We start from the raw sequence: 16,352 nt of genomic DNA, 5'->3' as shown, positions 1-16,352 counted from the left end.
TTATTTCATCATTTATCCCCAAACCAAGCAAGCTGGGCAGGAAATTTCCCCTGACTTAAATTGTTGACACATTTCTCTCTCAAATGGCTAGGTTTGGAAAAGAGTCACCTATGATCTCCTTTTCTGTCTCTCTACTTACAAATGAATTTTCCACCCACTGAAATCTACCTGCTTCTCCAACTGGCCCATTTGATTTGACCCTAAAGAATACACTGTCCTAGATTAACTAGAAGCTTACTCATTGTGATGGTTAATTTTATGTGTCCACTTGACTGCATTAAGGACTGTCCAGATAGACTGTAAAACATTCATTCTTGGAAAGACTGAGAGGACTACCACAAGAGATTAGTATTTCAGTCAGTAGATTAGACAAAGAAGATGGGCCTCATTAGTGTGGGTGGCATCATCCAATATTTTACGGGTCTAGATAGGAGAACAAGTCAGAGGAAAGGGGAATTTGAGCATTTCTTCTAAGCTAAGAAATCTGTCTTCTGCCTTCAAACATCAGGTCTTTGACTTCTGGCGGTTATGTTAGTATATGGTAGACTCTTTTTGTCTCCATGATTATGTGAGTGAAGTTCTGTAATAAATACTATCTAAATATCTATCTATCATCTATCTTATCTATCTAAAACACACACACACGCTATTCATTCTGTTTCTGTGGCATTCTCTGACAAATAGCCACTTATCTGGTGCATGACTCTATTAACTTCAATTTCTTCTTCTATAAAAAGGGGTGCTACACATATTAAATGTTATGATGCAATTATTATTCTTCCATGATTCTAACTTTCTTAATAGCAGAAATCGCATTCTAATAAAGCACAACACAGTTTGGTGCATGTGTTTTCACCTTAATATTTTAATAAAATAGCAGAAAAATGCCCCCAGGGCAAAATGGGTCTACAAAAACATCCTTATTGAAAATCATGCATCCACACTGCCACATTTCCTTGTAGAGTGTTTTATACATAAGAGAAATGCCACCAATGTTTGTAAGTGGTAAAAATCATGAATGAATTTTTTTTCATTTAAATTATGTGTTCATTGAGGGTAGATCCTTTCTCTTGCTCCTGAGATTCCAAATGGTATTTTCTTTCAAAAGGAAATGTTGAGTATATTATGACAGTTTTCAAGGTCTAAACAATATTTGGTAATGGATAATTCCTTCATTCATTCAAATTCTCAAACTTAGGTAAAATCTGATGGAAGGCTGAACTTGACTATCTCTGTAAGATTGCCTCCTAAAAGTTTAAGAGTGATCAGGAGGGAAGTGATTCTGCAGTGCATCTCAAATAAATTGCTACAAAGTTAGATTAAGTAGAAGGAAATAAAGATTATTAAAATAACCTCATGTTCTTTGTAAGCTTATTGCCAAGTGCTAATGGTTTATACAGGAAGTCAGGGATTTTCTTCCTTCTTTTTTTCATGTGTACATGTGCATGTGTATGTGTGTGCATGTGCGTGTGTGTGTGTGCATGTGCGTGCGTGCATGTGTGTATGTGTGTGTGTGTGTGTGTGTGTGTGTGTACTAGACATGAGAATTAAGAACAGGTTGTTTTCCTTGTTTGAGGTAAGGAATGAAAATGGTTAGAGAATAGAGCTTTGTCTTTTATAAAGATAAACATATTCTGTTAAAAATTCAAGCTTCGCTGATTTGGAACAATAAGTTCTTTAGCAGCTCTGAGTTTCAGTTTCTTCATCTGGAAAGTAAAGTTGAAAATAGACTTCATTCAAGAATCACTATCATTATCAGGGTCTGGAGGGACGGTCAAGTGGTTAAAAGCATGGCTGCTCTTGCAGAGGACCCAGTTTGGTTCCCAGCACTGACATGGAGGGTAACAACCATCTGTAACTCCAGTTTCAGGGGATATGAGACCCTCTTCTATCCTTCCTTAGCACTGAATAACACAGGTGAAGTTACATACATGTAGGCAACACACTCATACATATAAAATAAATAAATTTTAAAAGAATTATCAAAATTTGGTGAGCAAATCACATAAAGTTCTCAAGCATAATAATAGCAGATGGCTATTTATGTAGTAACTATAGATCTCTTGTAACAGGACTGTTACAATATAACTTAGTATTATATCTTCATAATTAATTTACATAGCTTTGCTGATAAAAGGACCTAGTCCCAGGAGAAGCACACTCTAAAGACCTCCCTAATCTATTTATCCTGTTATTGGTGTGCAGTGATCATTCTGTGAAACTCAGTTTTGGTTTCTATAAAGGCCTCATTTAGACACAGTTTCAAGACACTGTGCTAAATACTTTTGGCTACAGAGATAGATTAGACATTGACTTTGATGTAGGAGAGAAGAGAAAACATGTACAACTAACTACACCTATAGGACAAATAAAGTAAAAGGCTACAAGATGCACAGGTAAGCTATAAGAGAGTTCAGAAAGCGAGGCCACTTTCGAATCTGTCTGTGATGTACCCAGGTCTATCTTTAAATCACAAAGTAGCAGAGAACATTAGAAGTTCACTTCCTAAAACCTCTTTCCTTCAAGTGTTGACCTCTGTCTGTTTCCTGCTATGTAAAATGGATGATACTGAAACCGGCCCCATACAGTGGTGTAAAGGACTGACTATCTTACATGGTGTGTCCTTGATCCACAAAGAGTATTGTGATGCTCTCTACTGAAACTCCTCATGGTCATCTTACTGCGGCATTGATTCATAAGATAGACTTATTCAAGGCACTTTGTGGATGTTTTAGATTTTGCCCATTTAGAATAAATAACAGCTCTTCTTTATGTCTTGGTTTAGAAAATTCACAAAGATACCAGCAAATAACTGACTATCGTGATCATTTTCCAGCCCAACTGCTCTGAAAGTTCTCAGAGGGTCCTATATGTTAAGATCCTCAAATGATACTTTCAACTGTGCCTATAAAAGAAAGAAAACATAGTAATCACATGTTCTACACATGTTACTATTGTATGTTTTGTGGTCAGTAAAGCAACTAATTTGTGTATAACATACTTATGATCCTCCACCCCTTTAAAATTATAGAATATATTTGATATGTGCTTATGTTTCAACTGAGTTCTAGAAAACCTAGTAATTTGAATTTTCTCATATCCACTTAAGCTTCTTCAAATAAGATTCATTCATAAGTATATTCATGATTGTTTATGAGGCAGAGATAGAATAATTGGCAGATAAATATTAGCTCAATTATCCATCTAACATTAGCCAATATTGTAACTAAGATGGCTCTTTACTCTGCCTTACATGATTTTGCTGCAACCATCCTGGGTTTTTGGAATGAGAACTCATGGTTTTAATACTGTCACAATTAGTATCTGAAATAGAATTTGGGTACAGATGGGGGTTTTCTGCAGAGATGGAGGAAATACAGCCATGAAAGCAAAAGGACTCTAGAAGAAATGAACAGCTCAGTATTTTTGAAGAACAGAGTTTAAACATTTCTTGTTGACAGCTTAGAAAATGATTTCCTTCAGTAATACTGTAGCACCATGGCTCATGGGACAAATGGCAAATGTGTCAGAAGTACTGGTCAAAACTCAGCTCCTAGTAAAGTCTAGTTCAATGTCAATACTCCCTTCCTCCCATCTCTGCTTCCCTTCCTCCGTCTCCCCCTCTTTCTATCTCAGTCTCACATATGCACACAAAGATATAGAAACACTGTTATTTGAATAGTTTATGTATTTACACTTCATTCGTGATATATCATGGGGAGAGATCCAGAATCATAACAACATGAGGAATCAAAATGCCATGGAAATAGCCTGTCTGATTGGTTATATAATAGCCAAAATCTATTAGAGTCTGAAAAACTAAACAACAAAAACCAAATAGAGTTTTCTTACCAACTTTCTTACAAGTAGGTTATTGATACTTCAATTACTTCACACACACACACACACACACACACACACACACACACACACACACACACGGTTATCCTAAAATAAGCCTTAGTAACCTTCCCCTCAAGTCTGTGATTTATTTCCTCGGAATTTTGCACATTTTACATACTAATAATCTCATATATGTACTGCCACACTTTTCATTTTTTATCTTGTCATATCCTCCTCACAATTTTGTGAGGCAACTAAACCCTCCCTAGGTTTCAGACAAAGAAACAGGTTCTTCAAGATGAAGTAGCCTTGCCAAGGTCACAGGGCTATAGCATACTAAAGACTAGACAGTGAGTTTCAAACTCTGCCTACTGATGGAATGTTTTCCCCATTTTGCCCCCTAAATGTATGTCTGTCCTATGAGTGAATGAGAATCTTTCAGTAGTTATCCAATTGTATTCTGAGAGACCTGTGCTTTACCCCTCCCCTTGATGAAAATCAGGTCTGTCTTGTGTCTTTTCTAGCCACTCTGATGATGCAAAGTCCTTTCGGCAGTTCAGATCATGCAACACATACTATTTTCTGTGACCAATCGGTCCTACTTATAAGTCAAAACCCCTGTCTTCATTTGAAGTAAACCTTTTCCATTTCCTAAACAGGACCTACAGAGACAAGGAGAAGATAGTCGCATGATTCCCAGTTTCCACAAGCTGCATTTCCACCCTTCTACTACTCCTGGGTCAAAGAAAAGACAGAGAAGACAGGTAAGGAGGAAAAAATTACCTTGCTCCCCTCGTGATACCCAGTATTAGTGCTTTAAGATTGAGCAGGTGCTTAAATCTGACTTTTACTCTCTGGACTGCTTCATGGGTTCTTTATTTATTCCCTCAGCATTGGTGATGGAGTCATAATGAAAGCCCAGGATTTAAGAGCTCCTTAGCTTTTTATTGGTGTTTCATCTGCAGCTGAAAAATAAGTTTTCTCATTATAGCATCTTGTTAATACAAGTGGTCTATTCATGCATAGTTTGGCTAGATTCACAAGCTTTGGATTTAATAAGACTTGATGTTGAATCCAAGCTGCACTGCTAATTGGACATGTGGTGTTGGGGATGCTTTCCTATCTCCTTAAGTCTCAGGGTAATTTTAACCAAATTAAATTAAATGTAATGCTAATTCTACAGGCATTGTGAAACTGAGATAGTACATATTCACATTCTATAAATAGGCATTCAATAATTGGTAATAGTAGTAGCTAGTTTAATTATATAGGCAAGTCTGAGCCCAATGAATATTTCAAGTTAGATAGCATTTGTCTTCAGTATCTTCACCTTCTGCAGCCTTCTGGGAAGCCTATACAGTTCCTTTCAGTTTCTCATTTGCTTGAAATTCTTCAGTAGGTTATCCAACCTAAGCCCGGAAACCCTACTGTAGAAAGACTCCTCCCTGGTTGTAATGATGCAATGGGGTTCAAAATTATTAGTTTTCTATATTACCTACTTGCCTTGTTGGTATTATAAAACGTCCTGTCAAAAGAAAGGGTATATTTTGGCTCACAGTTCCAGGGTTCAGAACATCATCACTGGGAAGGACCAATAGTTGAAATTTGAGGCATCTGGTCTCACTGTATCCATAGTCAGGAAGCAAAAGGAGACGAATGCTTGTGTTCAGATTGCTTTCCCTTTTGCATGAAGTCCAGGTCCATAGTGCATGGAACGTTGCTGCCCACATTCAGAATGAGTCTTCCTATCTGAATTAAGCTAATCCAGATATTCCTTCATAGACATTCTCATAAGTTAATTGAATTTAAAATATACCTCACTGATATGCTCAGAGACTTTTTCCTGGGTGATTCTATATACAGTCAAGTTGACAATACACATTAACTATCACACCTGTCATCTGACACTAGGTAGTGCTCAAGAAATGAGAAGTGGTGGTGCTGGAGAGGTGGCTTGCAGAGAACCTGGGGTAGATTCCCAGGACCCACATGGCGATTAACAACTGTTTATAACTCCAGTTCCAGGGTATCAGACTCCCACTTCTGACCTCAGTGGGCACTGCACAACATGGGTACACTTACAAACAATCACACCTGTCATCTGACACTAGGTAGTGCTCAAGAAATGAGAAGTGGTGGTGCTGGAGAGGTGGCTTGCAGAGAACCTGGGGTAGATTCCCAGGACCCACATGGCGATTAACAACTGTTTATAACTCCAGTTCCAGGGTATCAGACTCCCACTTCTGACCTCAGTGGGCACTGCACAACATGGGTACACTTACAAACATGCAAGTATTCATACACATAAAATATGTGTTACTTCATTTAGTATAATAGTTTCTAGTTCCATCCATTTTCCTGCAAATTTCATGATTTTTGTTTGCTTTTTACCTCCAAGTAGAACTCCATGTATTAGTCAGCGTTCTCCAAAGAAACAGAACCGGTAGAATGAATATATATGTATAGAGACTGATCAACTTATCTCACAGGATAGAGACTGAGTAGTCCAACAATGGCTGCACCACTCTGGAGAGGCTGAGAATCCGTAGTCACTCAGTCCATGAAGCTGGATGTCTCAGTAATCCCAATGTGGCGCTGAAGGTCTGATGAATTCCAAAAGATCAGCTAGTCTTTAGTCTATAGCAACAAGACAAACTCACCAGTGAGAGAGAAGGCAAGCAGCAAGAAGGCTGGCATTCTCCTCTGCCTTGGCCTTTTATACGGGCTGCCATCAGAAGGTAACACCCACATTTAGGGTGTGCCTTCCAGCTTCAGATGATCCAATCTTAACATTGGATCTCTCATTTCAGTTAATCCCAGATCCAGTCAAGTTGACAACCAGGATTAGCCATCACAGTCATAAAAGAAAATGACTTTTTTTTCTTTGTGTTTTTAGTGTCAACTTTTTTTTTTAACTTTAAAACAGAGCAGAGTGTAATGGTTTACTTACAGAAGAGTGGGCGCCCCACATTTATGGCTGTGCAATAAAGTCCACACTCAAATACAGATCCTGTGATCTCCTGACAGCCACAGCCAGACAACATTGTGAGAGAAGTGCCTCTAGGTGTTCTCAGCTTATATATCCTTTGCCCTTACCCCCTCATGCAGCTAAGGTCGACTGATTGGGTGGGAGGGGTAATTGACTCCCCCCTTGACTCCTTGATGAGCGTGGGAAGGAGGTGTGACTATAGCTTGCCAGCATAGTGGTCAGAAGACATTTCCAGTTAACACTCCACTCCTTCCTCTGTCTCCTACATTCTTTCTGCCAACCTGTTCTGCAAAAGTCCTTGAGCCTTAGAGCAGGTGGTAGGTATGGGATGACCTTCCTCCTGTTGTGGTAAAGCACTGAACTTTCAGGCCTATGCATCATCTTTTTTCCACAGGCTGTTGGCCAGTTTGAGTGGGATTCCATCTACTATAAAAACACACACAACAAGAAGCAAGAACATCTAAATAGTGACTGCTATAATAACTTAACCTATGGGTGTAAACATGAATGCTTGGTCAGTACTTTAGCAGGTGCATCATTTCCGTCTAAAAAAGAAATTGCAGTGACTTCCCACTGGGGCCTATATTCTTCCCTGACACAGGGGATTGGCCAGGTCTGAAGTACCAGATGTGTGTTCCACCCTTAGAAGTGAACATTATATCCAATTGAAAATTTGCTGGTGTACATAGACTAGACGCTCCACTATTGCACCAGCTGGAACATTTTGTTTGGTATGCTGATAGTGCAACACATGGGGTCTGTCATTGAGGAGAATTATAGGGGACTATTCTCAGTCATCTGCATGTTGCCTTTTGGCACCATGAAAGCCACCCATCTAGTAGTAGGGAGTTTCCAGCTTAGTCCAAGCTTTATTTCTCCCTCTCCCGTGCTCACATCATGCAGTGTTCAGCAATATGGTTTTTCAGTCCACTTCTGTTATACAGCCAACATTATTGTTAATGGCCTTTATTGTTTTTGGGACCTCTCATGTCCATTAGGTCAACAGCTCATAGGGGGCAGCCCACCTCTGGCACTGGGATTTTCATTTAACAACTGTATTGCATCTGGAAGGGCTTTCTTCCATCCCTGTAGGGTTCCAAGAAAACAACATTTTTAAAAGGAGCACACATAGAAAAGGTTGGTGAAGAACGTTTAAAATATAGTATATGTAATCAGCTTCCAATAGTTCCTCTTCCAAGGTTGGTGCCTCCTGCCCATTTCCCCAGTTCTATGCCAGGTTTTCATCTGATTGAATCAGCATGGGTCTTGTGCATGCTGACACCATTGTTGCAAGTTCATATGAGTAAGTTCCTGAAAACCTGTTTCCTTATTTCATGCTCCAACCCTGGCTCTTATAACCTTTCTGCTCCCTCTGCTAAAATGGTCCCTGAGCTGTGGGTGGGTGATGTTTAATGTAGAAGTCCTATCCAGGGACATGCACTCTGCAGTCTCTTATTTTCTAAAACTTGTCCACTTGTGGCCTTCTGTGTGCGTTGTACTCTATTGAATGAGGAAGCTATGCTGGCAAAGGTTGAAAGATGTATTAGTATTCTCTCTACCTCCTGTTCTACTATGTTCCATGAACCTTAGGTGTAGAGGTTTCAAGATAGATGCCACTTAGGGCTGGGCATCTCTCAGACATATATTCTCTGTGTGTGTCCAGTTGTGGAACTCAGTAATAGCCTCAATCTAGGAACCATGGAGGCAATGGGAAAGAAAGAGCCTGAGAGAGGGGGATAGTAGGAAAAGAATGTTACCAAGGGGGAAAGGGGAAAAATGGGGAGTATTCAACTGTGAAGGGAGGAGGGAAGGACATACAAGGAACCACGGGGTAAAGGGGAAAAAGGAACTCAAGGGAAGGCACTAAGACACAGGTATTATCAAGTGGATAAATGGAGAAGATAGGTGTACTTAAACTGTTAGGGGGGAATATTAGATAGAGAGAGAGAGAGAGAGAGAGAGAGAGAGAGAGAGAGAGGAGAAATAAATAAAGCTTAGGTGGTGTGAAAAGCCATAGGGAAATGTATTAATTCAGACACCCCCTTAAAAATTCACATACAATATCTGAACATGAGTGCATGTGTATACCTGAATGCTATATAGCAAGAAACACAGTGCCAGACAGGAGAAACCTCCTTTTGAGTTGTTGGTCAGAGTAATCTAAGACACTCCCAAAATAACACGGGCTATTGCCACAGTCCTTGACTACCTCCTAGAACTTGAAGGTAAGTCCCTATTGCTGAAGACAGGACATACTTCTGACACAGGACTTGGAGCAATGGAGCTGGAACTGATCCGGAAGCCTCCTCCCTGAAGACTAGCTCTCACAGTTCTAGAGGATGCTTTGCAAACTGCTAATGGAGAAAATCAATCAATGGTCCAACCCAGCTATAAAGCCTAAACACTACAACTGGCACAGCAAGTTATCTCTGTTGGTACAGTGATGGCACTTTTATCAAAATGAATTTTTTAATTCTTCATACCTATAGCATCAATATTTTCTCAACAATAAATCACTAAGAGTGACCAGATATAGGTAATTTTTTCCTTAAAAAGTTGTGACTTTTCAAAGTGACATAGTCAAAACCTTGATTAAGAATGCAGGTTCCTCATATTAAAGACAAGTGTACATCCCATCACTTTTCAAAGAAGCTTCTTTTTGCAGCAGATGAAGGCTACTACAGAGTTCCACAATTGGTCAAATGCAAAGAATAACTATCTGTGAGATGCTTAGCCCTAAGTGACACATCTTCAATGCAACATCTACACATAAGATGAATGCATCTCTTAACTCGCAACAGAGACGTTTCCTTATGCAGAAGATAGTGATAAACACAGAAACCCACAACTGGTCAATGTGCAGAGAACAAGCTGTTGCAGAGTGTTTATTCCTGAACAGGACACCTATTTAATCTTCTGCCTTCCAAGGCTCAGGGATCATCGCATCGCAGAAGAGATGGAAAGACTGTCAGAACCAAAGGTGGTAGATGACTACAAGAAAACGGTCTTCCAGAAAGCTGGTCAGTTACTCATATGAATGAACAGCAATGATGAAATCATGCAGAAGTCCCATGTAAGATCAAATCAGACAAATCCCAGCACACACATGGGGAAGTGGTTAAGAAATCCCAGCCCAATCTAAGGAACTTTTGGCAACTGGTGACTGCTGGGAGGTGGAAAAACAGGCTTACAAGGGTGGAACTCTTAGTATGTTAACCAGGCTCCAGTGCATGGGCCCACACTGAAAGACATTTGGGGACACAAGTCAGGTCAGACTCTATAGTGTGTGTGTGTGTGTGTGTGTGTGTGTGTGTGTGTGTGTGTGTAGAGAGAGAGAGAGAGAGAGAGAACATTAAAATGGGTAGGGACAGTAAAGGGAAGATGTGGATAGGGGACCAGGATCTAAACATAATAAAATTATAGTGTACGGAAATTGCAAAAATTGAATATGTTTCTTTTAAAGAATGCAGGTTTGGGGCTGAAAAGATCACTCAATGGTTAAGAACACATGCTGTTCTTCCAGAGAACCTGAGTTCAAGTCTGTTGGGAAGCTCACATCTATCTTTAACTTCAACTCCTGGGGGATGCAATGTCTCTGGCTTTCACGGGCACCTGCACTCACATACCCACACACATATACACATATATGAAATAAAAGCAAATCCAATTTTTTAAAGAATGCAGGTTCTGGGGCTGTAGAGATGTCTCAGTATGTGAAGGACCCTGTCTCTAAGCCTGAACCTTTGATTTCAATCCTCATGGTGCACATGGTGGAGAGAACTGACTCCCACAAGTTGTCCTCTGATCTCTACCCATACTTCATGGCATATACACGCGCGCGCGCGCACACACACACACACGCGCGCGCGCGCGCACACACACACACACACACAAATTCACAAAATAAATGAATGAAATACAATTAAAAATGTTTTTAATGAATGCAAGTTTTAGGCTGCTTCAGTGATAGAATACTTACCTGTTAAACGTGATGTTATGAACTCCATCCATAGCACAGTAAAAATGAAGGTTGTGACTTATAATAGTTGGAATTCAAGTTGTAACTCTGTTCCTCTCTAGCTGTTTGATCTTGAGAGTAAGTGACTCAAACTCTTTGAATCTCAATTTTCTCATATATAAAATAGGGACTATGATAGTATCTTCCAAGTTTATATAGTGAAATTGAAATAAAGTATGTGATATATAAGGCATAAGTCAATACAAATATCATCTCATAATTTTTAACTGTTGCTCATAGAAAAATCATTTATCAACCACCTACCATGAAGCCTCTTTTTTGCCAAAATAAGAGCTCAAAAGATGAAATTCAAAGCCGTAGTTCCACAGAATTTATAGCCCACAGTAGTGGTTTTCAATTTTATTTACCAGCTTCTCCTAAGGGACTTCAAAAAATGTCAACACTGAATCTACAGCAATCAAATCAGAATCTCTTGGTGGGAGACATACAATCTAGGTATCAGAATATTCTTGAGTGGTTTGATTATGTAGCCAGAGTTGGGAACCACTGATTGAGAGCAGGAGTCAAGAAATATTCTCTGTAAGGGGCCAGAAAGTAAATATTTTAGACTTTCCAAGGCATGTATTTTCTGCTACTCGACTTTGACTGAAGTTCAAAAGTTGTCGGCAATATATAAGGAAGTGGCCATGACTCTGCTGTAATACCACTTTATTTAGAAAACAGACAGTAAGCCATAGTTTCCCAGTTCCTCAAAAAGAGTATCAAAACAAATCAAAGACTACAGTTATGGTTCAGTTTAAGAGGCTATAAAAGGTCAAGAAGAATATCTAGGAATCGGAGAAATTTATGCTAGATCTTAAAACACGTGCACATGTTTTAAGATCTAGCATAAAGTGCACAAACTTGTCAGGAGAAGCTGGACAAGGCAGGGAGCACATGGAGGGAAGACCTTTCAAGGATAAAAGAAGTGACAGTAATAGCTGTCATGGAGAGTTGACAGACCTAAAAATAGTAGGTATGGCTCAAATACACAGTGAGTGTTAGGGGAAAGGTAATGGACTGATTAACTGAGAGAGATAGGAGCAAATATTCAGGAGCCAGATGATAACAAACTATATATTGAACTATAGATTCTAAACTTTATCTTGAAGACCATGAAGAGCAGTGGTATTATCAAATTTCATTTTCCATATAGTACTGCAGCAAAGGAAGATGAGGTGTTGGGAAGGTAGTATAATAGACTGATAACAGTTAGGAAAAAATTACAATGATAATGTAAAAGATGCCCATCCCTAAGTGACACATCCACAGTGAAACGTCTACCTCTAAGGCTCGTGGAACATAACAGAACAGGGGATAGAAGGAATACAAATATATCTTTCAACTTTCATCAGCAAAGTTTCCTCACACAACGGAGTTCAATGCACACAGAGGGCCACAGCTGGCTAAGTTTTAGAGAATAAGAGACTTCAGAATGCATGTTCCTGGATAGGACTCCTATATTAAACTCACCTGCCCATGGCTCAGGGACTGTTACAGAAGAGGGAGTGGAAACACAGCAAGAGTCAGGGTTGGTGCATGAAATAAGGAAGCAAAGACTTTCAGAACTTGCTCATATGAACTTGGAACAACGGTGTCATCACGTATAAGACCCATGCCAATTCAATCGGTCAAAAACCCAGCATAAAATGGGGAAAATGGGCATCAGGCCTCAACCCTAGCCAGGAACTCTTGGCACTTGATTACTGCTGGGTGAGGGAGAGATGATGTTCTTTAAAGGAGTGGCTCTAGATAGGCTGACTAGACTCCAGTGGATGAACTTGCAATGAGGGACATCTGGGTACATGGTTGACTGGATAGGACTTAACATATATAACAAAATGGATAAAATTCGGTGGTGGATTATGGGGGAGCAGGGATGGGGGAAGGTCTAAATTTGATTAAGATCTATTATATGAAATGCACAAAAACTCAATAAAAACATTTTTAAAAAGAAATAATGAGAGCATGTACTATCGCATGATAAAGACAAGTATAGGTATGTAAAATACACAAAGAAATGGAAAAAAGAGCAGGAGGTGAACCAATTAAATGGAGAGGTGGCAGTCCAGAAGAACAGTAAGTGAGCCATAGAGCTCATGATTCCAGCTTGTATAGCTGAGAACTTCTGGCATTATTCTTTGAGATGAGGTGTACTTCTAGAGGAACATTTATGAAAATTTGAAGACACCATCATGAGAGAAAATGTACACATGGAGTTTGCTGTGCTAATGGGACCTTCTGTACACTCAGAAGTTTTGCGTATAGGGAGGAGGATTGGACAAACTGTGGACATGCAAAGTTAACAGCATAGAGATGGTAGTTAAAGTGGTAGTTTTCACTGAGCTTACTTGTGCACTGCAGACAAAGAACAGAAGAGAATTTTTTTTAAACCATAATTCTGGGAACACAAAGCTGTGGTTCTCATTTATGAGGTACTTTCAGTGTGTCAGGAACTGATCTAAGCACTTTATATAGATCAGCTTCTTTCTAACAACCCCTTAGGGTTGGTAATATTATGATTTCAATTGCAAGCTTAAGGAAAGTGAAAGCCTAAAGGATTGAGCAATTTGCTGCAGGACACAGTTTTTGGTCTTACTCTATTCCGGTGATGTTAAAAGACATGCTGGTAACTACTGCACTTCCTTCCCTTCCATAGGAAACCGGGGCTGAGGAGAGTTTCCAGGAAGAATTAGCTATTTTCCCTGTGCCTCTTTTATTGAGTCGCTTGAATGTGACTGCTTCTCTCTATCAAAGGCCACAGCCCTATGAGGCAGCAACTTCCCATGATCACTTGCTTTTCTGGCTCCAACAAGCCTACAGTTAACATGTTCCTGTTGGTAATATCAGGGTCCACACTATGGCATGTTAGTTCCCTGAAATTATTCCTTCACCTTTATCAATCCTTAATATAAACTCTTCAATGAGCAGTTATGGATGGAACATATGATTCCTATCAAGGCCCAGATTTACAAAGAAGACAAAATCCTTAGCTCAGAAAGAGGGAGGTAATGTGTTGGAGTAGATAAAGGACAATACAGGAGGGTTTGAAATCACTGGTATGGGGAAGGGAAGAAGGAACTGACAACAGGCACACAGCATTACCTGGCAGCCCTGAAACAAAGTCTCAGCTGAGTATGGATGATGTCCTTCTATAGGATTACATAAAGCAGTTTGTTGACTTGATCCATGGTCAGAAATCTATAACAGGCCTAAGAAGTTCACAGTATTGGTGAAAGAACAGTTGAAAAACAAGCAGACTTAGGAAAATGACTGGACAGAGATATCACAAAGCAAGTTTATGGCTGACAGACTAGGGGAAAGTGAATGATATGCTGACTGAATTTCTCCCAAATAAATGCACAATCAGGTAGCTATTCAAAATCAAGATATTGAGGGCAGATGAGATGGCTCAGCAGGTAAAGGATCTTGCTAAGAAAGTCTGGCAACCTGAGTTCAAGCCCTTGAACTTGCATAAAGGTGGAAGGAGAGAACTGAGCCCATAAAATTGTCCTCTGACCTCCACACAGGCATTGCAGCATGAGTCTCTACAGATATGCATCACACACACACACACACACACACACACACACACACACACACACACAAAACTCAAGTTGGTTAAGAGTTTAAACCTGTTTACATCTCAGTCACCCAGATGGGGCCAAGATTTGGCCTAGGGCACAAAGTGTCAGGAGATCTCACTCTCATGTATAAACTCTGCACCTATACCATTCTGACAGTATGAATCTCCTGGACTGGGTCCCTTATACCCAAGGCTGGCGTTGAAATCACTATGTAGCAGAAGACGACTTTGAACTCGTGATCTTCCTATACATGTACCACCAGGCTCTAAAAGTGTATGTAGCTTTCCATTTGGAACTCCAACTTTTTTTGCCGTGTTGTTGATCAAATCTCGGGCTTTGTACTTGTTCAACAAGTACATTGCCACTTAGCTGCAGTCCCCAGCCCTTCCTCCTGACATCCTGAGTACCTTTCATCCTAGCCCAGACCCTACTCACAGGGTCCTGATCCCTCAGGCAACTGTGAACATTTTGCTATACTTCTTTCCTGTAAGCTCTCCTAATAAGCTATTTTCACCTAGAAGAGACCTTACTGCTTCTACACTTTTCTCCCCCATCTTACTTACTTTAACGTTATAAGGAAATTGAATCATTTTTAAGACTGCTTTGATTATGGCTCCATTTCTTGGCAATATGTATTCACTGCAGCAAATCCAGACAGCACAGATAAGCAAAAAGAACAAAATAAAGAATCATCTGTAATCTCGCCATCCAGAGACAATGACTGCCATCACTTCACTGCCTCTGACATTGATTCAGAATATAAAATCTGTTTCTGAAGGAGAAATATACTGCCAGCTTGTGGAAGGCTGTGCAAAGAATATTTGAAACTAATCAAGTGTAGTGAATCTAGGGGAAGAGTTTGAGGACGTAAGGAAAGGCATTAGAGCCATAATGTTGAGTGGAAAACAAACACATCCTGCCTAAGGACCCTACCTTTTACCCCTACCATCTTCCTCATCCAATATAAAAAGGTTTCATTCGTGGGAAAATTATGTAAGAAAAAATTTAAAAAATGGAAAACCCACTTTATTTGCAGCATCATGTTATCAAGTCATTCTTAACAGGCTTCTTTTCAAAACATATTTTTAATTTATTCTTTGAGATTTTTATACATACATACAATGTGTTTTGATCAAATACTGTCTTCAGTTCCTCCCTCTAACTCCTCTCAGATCTCATATACCAGATCTTCCTCCCAACTTCATATGCTCTGTCTTTAAAATCATGAATTCAGTTGATCCTGTTGAGATATACGTGGGTGCAGGACCATTCACTAGGGCATGGGCAACCTCTCAGGTATTGCATCTTTGAAAAAAACTGACACTCCTTCCCCTAATAGTCATCAACTGCCAATAGCTCCTCATTTAGAGGTGGGGCCTGTGAGCCTCTTCCCCATCCATGTTGGAATTTTGGATGGCCAGTATGTCTTACACTGGCTCTGTGCATGTGGCCGTAGCCACTGTGACTTCGTATGGACAATTGGCCTTTAACAGGCTTATAAACACACTGTAAGTTTGTTTTAGGAGAAAATTGTAACTCTATAGTCCTCTGAGTGAAATATACATGTTACGTTGCCAGACAAGAGGAAAGATGTGTGGTCATGGGTACATTAAATGTAATTATTGTCATCTTTAACAATAATGTGATCACCATACAGAAGTATTTTGGGATTATAATTTTCCATCAGAAAACTGATAAAACATGATAATCCTTTTACCTAGAGAGAGAAAAATAATTCCTTATAATCTGCCTCTAGGAAAATTTTCCAACAACCTTCTTTTCTCCTAATGCCTTTAGGACCATCACCACCACCATCATTGACACTTAACTCAACTACCACATTCTCTTCCTCTGCACCTGTAATTATGGGCAATAGGATTACTTCCCCTGTTCAACATTCATCCCTGCTTCCTAC

The sequence above is a fragment of the Nannospalax galili genome, unplaced genomic scaffold, assembly GCF_000622305.1.
Source record: "Nannospalax galili isolate Female #2095 unplaced genomic scaffold, S.galili_v1.0 scaffold167, whole genome shotgun sequence".
NCBI classification, from domain to species: Eukaryota; Metazoa; Chordata; class Mammalia; order Rodentia; family Spalacidae; genus Nannospalax; species Nannospalax galili.
This window is presented reverse-complemented; position numbering follows the sequence as displayed.